Raw genomic sequence first — 8240 nt, forward strand, 5'->3', positions numbered from 1 at the left:
GCACCCCAATGTTCATCGCAGCACTGTTTATAATAGCCAGGACATGGAAGCAACCTAGATGCCCATCAGCAGATGAATGGATGAGGAAGCTGTGGTACATATACACCATGGAATATTACTCAGCCATTAAAAAGAATTCATTTGAATCAGTTCTAATGAGATGGATGAAACTGGAGCCCATTATACAGAGTGAAGTAAGCCAGAAAGATAAAGACCATTACAGTATACTAACACATATATATGAAATTTAGAAAGATGGTAATGATAACCCTATATGCAAAACAGAAAAAGAGACTCAGAGGTATAGAACAGACTTGTGGACTCTGGGAGAAGGCGAGGGTGAGATGTTTCAAGAGAACAGCATTGAAACATGTATATTATCTAGGGTGAAACAGATCACCAGCCCAGGTTGGGTGCATGAGACAAGTGCTCAGGCCTGGTGCACTGGGAAGACCCAGAGGGATTGGGTGGAGAGGGAGGTGGGAGGGGGACCGGGATGGGGAATACATGTAAATCCATGGCTAATTCATTTCAATGTATGACAAAAACTACTGTAATGATGTAAAGTAATTAGCCTCCAACTAATAAAAATAAATGGAAAAAAAAAAGCCATGAGCATGAATTGTACTCTTCTTCTGTATGTTGTGCAAGGCCAATTGTGAATGCAAATGTCAGTGCCTTTATCTCATATGTGGAATCTCTGAAACTTCATAGGTTGTATTTTGCAGCTTATAATACATATGTATTCAGCTGTGTTTAATTCTTTGCAATCCCCTGGACAGTAGCCTGCCAAGCTCCTCTGTCCAAGGGATTTCCCAGGCAAGAATACTAGAGTAGGGTGCCATTTCCTGTTCCAGGGGAACTTCCAGACCCAGGAATCGAGCCCACGTCTCCTGAGTCTTTTGCACTGCAGGCAGATTCTTTACCACTGAGCCACGGGGGAAGCCGGGCTCACAGCATAGTGGTTGGCTAACCTGTGCAAATAATATGCTAGCAAAGGATAGAGCAGGATTTCTTGACTGACCTCATTTTAACTTGACGATCTCTGTAAAGATCCTCTCTCTACCCAAGGCCTCATTCATAGAGGCTAGGAGATAGGATTTCAATGCAGGCCTTGGGCAGGGAGGGGATCAGGACACAATTCAACCTATGACAATCTGTATGAAGCAATTTGTGAAAGCAAACAACATTGTTTATTGTTTTCTTTAGACATACGTGCGGGTGCACAGACCAATAAAACCTGGAAAGACACCTAACTGTGAACAGTGGTGCCTCCTGTGTTGAGATGGAAGGAACAGGACTTGTTATTTTATTTTTTTAAAAAACTCATATATATTTTAAAATATTTATTTGTATTTATTTATTTGACTGTACCAGGTCTTAGTTGTGGCATGCAAAATTTTAGTTGTGGCATGCAGGATCTAGATCCCTGATGGGGCATGAAACCCGGCACCGGCATCACAAGTGCAGAGTTTGAGCCACTGGACCATCAGGGAGGTCCCTAGTTATTTATTTTTTAATCTGTGGCTTGTTTTCTGGTCACACTGTGAGGCAAGTGGGATCTTAGTTCCCTGACCAGGGATTGAACTCGTGCCCCTGCAGTGGAAGCTTGGAGTCCCTAACCACTGGACCACCAGGGAAGTTCCCAAGGCTTGTTATGAACATCCTCTGCCACTTGAGTCTTATCGGAAATGTTGCCATGTTTTATGAGGATGATTTATTTGTATGTGGTGTAGATGCTGTTGGTACCTGGTGTAGATCCTTCTGCTGGGCTGGTGCACCTGCTGTCCCAGCTGCTGGGAGTGTTGGCTGCTAAGAGCTCAGAGCTCCTTCCTTCCATGCAGAATTGCTCTCCTGCTTATCATGTATCCCCCATGTTGGAGGCAGGCAGTTTGAATGACTGACTAACAAAGGGTACAAAGACCCCAGGCCTCGAGGGGTCTGGGAAACGATTCTGTGATGCTATCTGATTTCCTGAAGTCCTCGTGGGATCAGGTCAAGGCCAGACTTCAGCTGAACCACAAGATGCTGTGGCTTCTGAACTTGCCTCCCTCTCCTCCCTCCTGGCTTTTCTCTAGAGAGTTCTTCCTCAATAATGCTCTTGAACAAAAGTTTCCATCCCAGGCTCCAGCCCTAGGGAGCCTGCTATAGTCTGAATGCTTGTGTGCCCTCCAAATTCGTATGATAAAATCCTAAATCCCAAAGTGACGATATTAGAAGGTGGGGCCTTTGGGAAGTGAATGTGTGTTCATTCACTAATTGTGAATAGGCTTGGTGCTGTTATAAAAGAGAACCCAGAGAGATTCCTGGGGGGTCCCCAACTCCTAGGATCTAACACCTGAGATCTGAGTTGAAGCTGATGTAACAATAATAGAAACGAAGTACACAATGAATGTAATGAGCTTGAGTCATCCTGAAACCACTCCCCACTGATCCCCAACCCCATTCTGTGGAAAAACTGTCTTCCACGAAACTGGCCCCTGGTGCCAAAAATGTTGGGGACCACTGTCCTATTCCTTCCCACCCTGTGAGGACACAAGGTGAAGTCTGTGACCCCTAAAAGGGCCCTCACATTACTGTGGTGGCACCCCAATCTTGGACTTCCAACCTCCAGAACAATGAGGAATAAAATCTGTCATTAATAAGGCACCCAGTCTGTGCTATTTAGTTGTAGCAGCCCCGGGGACTCAGCCGAACCAAAGACATATTCCATGTATAATTTTTTAAAATGTTGATGTGTCTAGGGTGTGAAATTTCTCATCCAATGAGGTTTAATTTGAATGTATTATCATTTTAGGTGCCTTGGACCACTGGCCCCTGGAGGGGGTGGGGTCAGGGCACAGTCCATTTGCCATTGTCAGACCAAGGAGGCCAAGTTCCCTGGCTCCAAACACATCCCAGGACAGTCCTTCATGTCCCAAAGGTCAGCAATGGCTGGACAGAAAGAGGCGCTCATTGGACAATTGAATTCCAATTGCCTTCAGAGGAAGGAGGGCAAACTTGTTTTGACGTTCCCTGGGGCAGATCAAAGGGGTTATTAGTGACCATTGTTAGGCTATGCTCCTAACCGAATCTTTTCCAATTAGGGAAAAATGAAATCTCTGCTCATTTGGTGAACCAAAGCAGAATGAGGGTCCCTAATGATCCCTTTGAAAGGCCACAGTGAAGCAATTAAATTGGTATAGCCTTTCTGAAATTTGGGATTTGCCCTGTTACAACAAGAGCCATAAAACTGTTGTCTTGGATGAAGAAATTTGACAGCCATGAATTGATCCTAAGGAAATGATCAAGGATGTACACACAGTTAGCACGTGAAAGATGTTCACAGTAGCAGTATTTATAACCATGTGAAGGAAAATAACTGGGGTCTAATAGAAGGGACTGACTTGAGTCACGGGGCTTTGTAAGATGAAGGCAAAGCAGTTATTTTAAAACAGGTTGTAGAATGAGAATTCATGACCAGCACATTTGAATGGCATGTTATTAACTCACAAAGACAGGTTTCAAAATAGATTGGATGACAATTTTTTCTAAAAAGTATGGAGTTCTACACACCATCATATTAAATGTTGTCCACATTAAAGAGTTGATTATATTTAATTTTGACTTTCTGCCTTCCTTTATGCCTCTCTATATTGCTAAAGGGTCTATGTATTTCAAAGGAATGACCCATCTGATTTCTTTTCCTATAGTGTGAAAATGACTAGAATTACCATCAGAGCACTGCAAAAACTCCTTGCATGGGAGAAAACTTTTTTTTTTTTTTGAAAATTTTCTTCCCTTCTCACATGAATGGGAGAATTTTGTTAACCAGAGGTATAAACCATTTTTCCCAAATCACACATCAAACCTACAAAAGGGAGGGAGGATTAGAAAAATTCAATCTGTGCCCGTAAAATAACAACTGCTACTGTGATGTTGTATATCATTCAGAACTGTTTTTTTTTTCCAATTAAAAATAAAATCAAGAGACTTCCCTGGTGGTCCAGTGGTTAAGACTTCACCTTTCAATGCAGTGGTTAAGACTTCACCTGGTTGGGGCACTATAAGATCCCACATGCCTTGTGGCCAAAAAACCAAAACATAAAAAAAAAAAAGCAATAGTGTAACAAATGCAATAAAGAATTATAAATAACTAAATAAAAATAAAGTCAAGTTTAGATTTCTGTGACTGTATGATTCTAAGTTCATGAGAGAACATTCGGAAGCTTCTTGCTTTCCTTCTCTGATTCTCCATCTCTTCCTTTCTCTCTCCACTCTCACTGTGTTCCAAAAACATTTTAGGAAGCTTATATTTTCTTGCAATTCTATTTTGTTGCAGTCCTTGCAAAAGAAAAAACAAGAAAAGCAACTTGTTGAAAGTTAGCTGGAGAGAATCAATGTTCATATCCTCTCTTCCTCTCCTCTCCTTTTCTTTCCTGCTCTTTCTTCCTTTTTTTTTTTAGTTTTTCTGAGAAATTATCTTGTTCATATCCCAGAAAATAGAGTAAAAGTTTATTTCCTATTCATGCCTTTTTTCTGCCCAATTCCCACCCCCACCTTCTGGTGACCTCAGTTCTTAGTTAATTATATATTCTTTCGGTTTTCTTATGCATGAACAAGTAAATAGGCAGATAAACCTTCATTCCCCTCCCTTTTACACAAAAGTAGCACATGTTACATTCTTCCTCATGCTGTTTTTGACAACATCCTTTTGGAATCTGACCTTTACTGTGTTATCATAGCCAAGTGGTTATTCTCTGAGCCCAGTGCTAACAGTTTTGCCTGCCTTTGGGCTGGATTTCTGTCTACCCAGCTCTTCACCACCCCTCCCCAGCAACTGTCCACCCCTCTGTCCTACAGCTAGAGTTGGCCAGTGGGGGCCTGGTGAGAGAGCCGACGGAGCAGGCAGGCGCTCAGGGTATTTATCGTCTGGATCCTTCTGTTGGCTGGCTGTGTATATTCCCAAATGGCCCAGCTCCCTTCAGGCAGTCCTCTCTCTGCTCCTTCAAGTCTAGGGACGTGTATTAGTCTCCTGTTGCTGCTGTAACAGATTACCCCAAACTTAACAGCTTGAAACAACATAGATTTATTTTTTAAAGACTTTTATTTTGTATGGGGTTACAGCCAATTCACAGAAATTGTTGTGGTAGTTTCAGGTGAATGGGGAAGGGACTCAGCCACAAATACACATGCTTCCACTCTCCCCCAGACTTTTCTGCCATCCAGGATGCCACATAACATTGAGCAGGGTTCCATGGGCTATACAGTAGGTTCTATGTTATCTATTTTAAATACAGCAGTGTGCACAAGTCCATCCCAAACTTCTTAACTATCCGTTCCCCTAGTCCCTCCCCCAGCAACCATAAGATCTTTCTCCAAGTCTGTGAGTCTCTCTCTGTTTAGTAAGTAAGTTCATTTGTATCATATCTTTTTAGATTCTACATATAAGGGATGTCAAATGATGCTTCTCCTCTGTCTGACTTACTTCATTCAGTTTGACAATCTCTAGGTTGTCTCCATGTTGCTGCAAATGGCATTATTTCATTCTCTTTAATGGCTGAGTAATATTCCATTGTATATATCTACCACATCTTCTTTATTCATTCCTCTGTCAATGGACATTCAGGTTGCTTCCATGTCTTGGCTACTGTTAACAGTGCTGCAATGAACACTGGGGTGGGTGCCTGTGTCCTTTTGGACCATGTTTTTGTCAAGATATATGCCCAGGGGTGGGATTGCAGGGTCATATGGTAACTGAAGTTTAAGGAAACTTCCTACTGTTCTCCATAGTGACGGTACCATTTACATTCCCAGCAACAGTGTAGGAGGGTTCCCTTCTCTCTTCACCCTCTACAGCATTATTGTTTGTGGATTTCCAGATGATAGCCCTTCTGGCTGGTGTGAGGTGATACCTCTTAGTTTTGATTTGGGGTTCTCTAATAGTTAGCAATGGTGAACATCTTTTCATGTGACTATTGGCCATCTGTATTCTTTGGAGAAATGTCTACTTAGGTCTTCTGCCCATTTATCAAGTGGGTTATTTGTTTTGATGCTGTTAAGCGTCATGAACTGTTTATAAATTTTGGAGACCAATCCCTTATTGGTTACATCATTTGCAAATATTTTCTCCTAATGTGTGGGTTGTCTTATCATTTTGTTACAACTCAGATTTATTACCTTACAATTCTGGAGGTCATGAGTGTAAAAATCAGTTTGGGGCTAAAGTTGTAGTATCAGCAAGGTGGTTCCTTCCAGAGGTGCTGAGCAAGAATCCATTTTCTTGCCTTTTCCAGTGTTTAGAGGCTGCCTGCATTCCTCAGCTCGTAGCCTCTTCCTCATCTTCAAAGTTCATCCCCGATGCTCCAAGGCACATCTCCTGCCTCTCTCTCAGATGGAGGCTCATGGTTACATTGGTCCCACCCAATCATTCCCTCATTACAAGATCCTTAGCTTAATCTTACCTGCAAAGTCTGCTTTGCTATGTAAGGTATTGTATTCACAGGTTCTAGAATTAGAATGTGGACATTTTTAGTGGGAGAGAGTTTGACATTGTTCTGTCTACCACAGTTAGGTACAGAGTTTCCTTCCTGGTATTTCGCCTGGGGTGCTGCACCAAATCCACTTGCGCCTTTGTAAATCATCCCTTTGTTAAACTCACCTCTTACTACCCGCATGAATGGACCATCAGCTTCTTGCAAGATCTTTAAAAATATTTTATTATTTATTTGGCTGCACTGGGTCTTAGTCATGGCACAAAAGATTATTGATCTTCACTGCAGCATGCCAACTCTTAGTTGTGGCATGGGAGATCTAGTTTCCTGACCAGGGATCGAACCTTGGCTCCCTGCATTGGGAGTGTGTGGGATCTTAGCCAGTGGACCACCAGGGGTGTCCCTCCTGCAAGATCTTGATGGATGCACTCAGTGTCCACATCCCTAGAATGAGTCCTTCTGCCAATGCAGGAGAGATAACAGATGCCAGTTCAATTCCTGGGTCAGGAAGATCCCTTGGAGAAGGAAATGGCAACCCACTCCAGTATTCTTGCCTAGAGAATCCCATGGACAGAGCAGCCTGGTGGGCTACTGTCCGTAGAACCCAAAGAGTCGTATGTGACTGGAGCAACTTATAGGATGAAGAGGAGGATGTGTTCAATAGCATCCATCTCACTGGGGGCAGGGGTGGCTCGCAGTGATGGGGTCCAGCGTCTAGACAAAGATCTGGCATTCTGCTGCTGCGCAGTATACGTCTGCTCTTCGCCTGCAGGTGGCCAGAGCCCCTTGTGGCCCATTTTCCCTCCCCTGCCCTTGAGAAGCTTCACTCAAGAGAGTTGGGATTTCACCAAAGAGGAAGAAAGGGTTGAGAGCAGGAGCTAGGCTGGCTTGGTTGAGTTAGATGGTCTCCCAAAACATCTGTGCTTAGGAAGCCATGTGAAGGCAAAAATGTCAGCTGCAGGTGGTGGGAGATATAGCAATATGTATGGATAGCTGAGACTTTGTACACTTGGGCAACTGTGCAAAGTCCAGGCAACTGCTAGGATCAGTCTGCCCCTCTCATAAACCACTTTTAATAGTCTCACGCCTCACACCTGCTGGTACATAGTTGGTTTCCAATTCTAGCTCTGTCTTGGAGTTGAAATTTACTGAGTGTTTATTATGGGCTCAAAAGCTTGGAGCAAACAACTAAACCTTCTGAGCTTCTGTTCCCCCATCCCTAAAATGGAAACTGAGTCACTCAACTAGGATGGAGTGAGTCCTTCTTAGGTGGCGGGTACTGCCCTAGAACCAGAGATGACAGTAGCTACATCATGAAGTTTGGATGACTGTTCAGTGGTTGAGCATATAGGACACATTGTGCATTTAATTATTTTTCACTTATTTTATTTATTTGTCTATTCATTTGGCTGCACCGGGTCTTGGTTGTGGGATCTTTCATTGCACATGGGCTCTCTAGTTGTGGTTCACGGGCTTCAGCAGTTACAGCACATGCAGGCTTAAATTCTCCATGGCACATGGGGCCTCATTTCTCCCCACCAGGGATCAAACCTGTGCCCTCCTGCACTGCAAGGATCACCAGAGATGCCCTTGTGTGTTTAATTCTTTAACACACAAAGAAACTGGCATTTACAAAGCTTTCACTTAAGGCTATTTATTTGGATTATTTATTTTGATATTAGATTTAAATTTATTAGATTAAAAGCTTACCAACACACGGCAAAGTCAGGTCACCAGGTTCAAATCCTATCTGTATGTTATCAACTG

Source organism: Odocoileus virginianus, chromosome 12 (genome assembly GCF_023699985.2).
Source record: "Odocoileus virginianus isolate 20LAN1187 ecotype Illinois chromosome 12, Ovbor_1.2, whole genome shotgun sequence".
Lineage (NCBI taxonomy): Eukaryota > Metazoa > Chordata > Mammalia > Artiodactyla > Cervidae > Odocoileus > Odocoileus virginianus.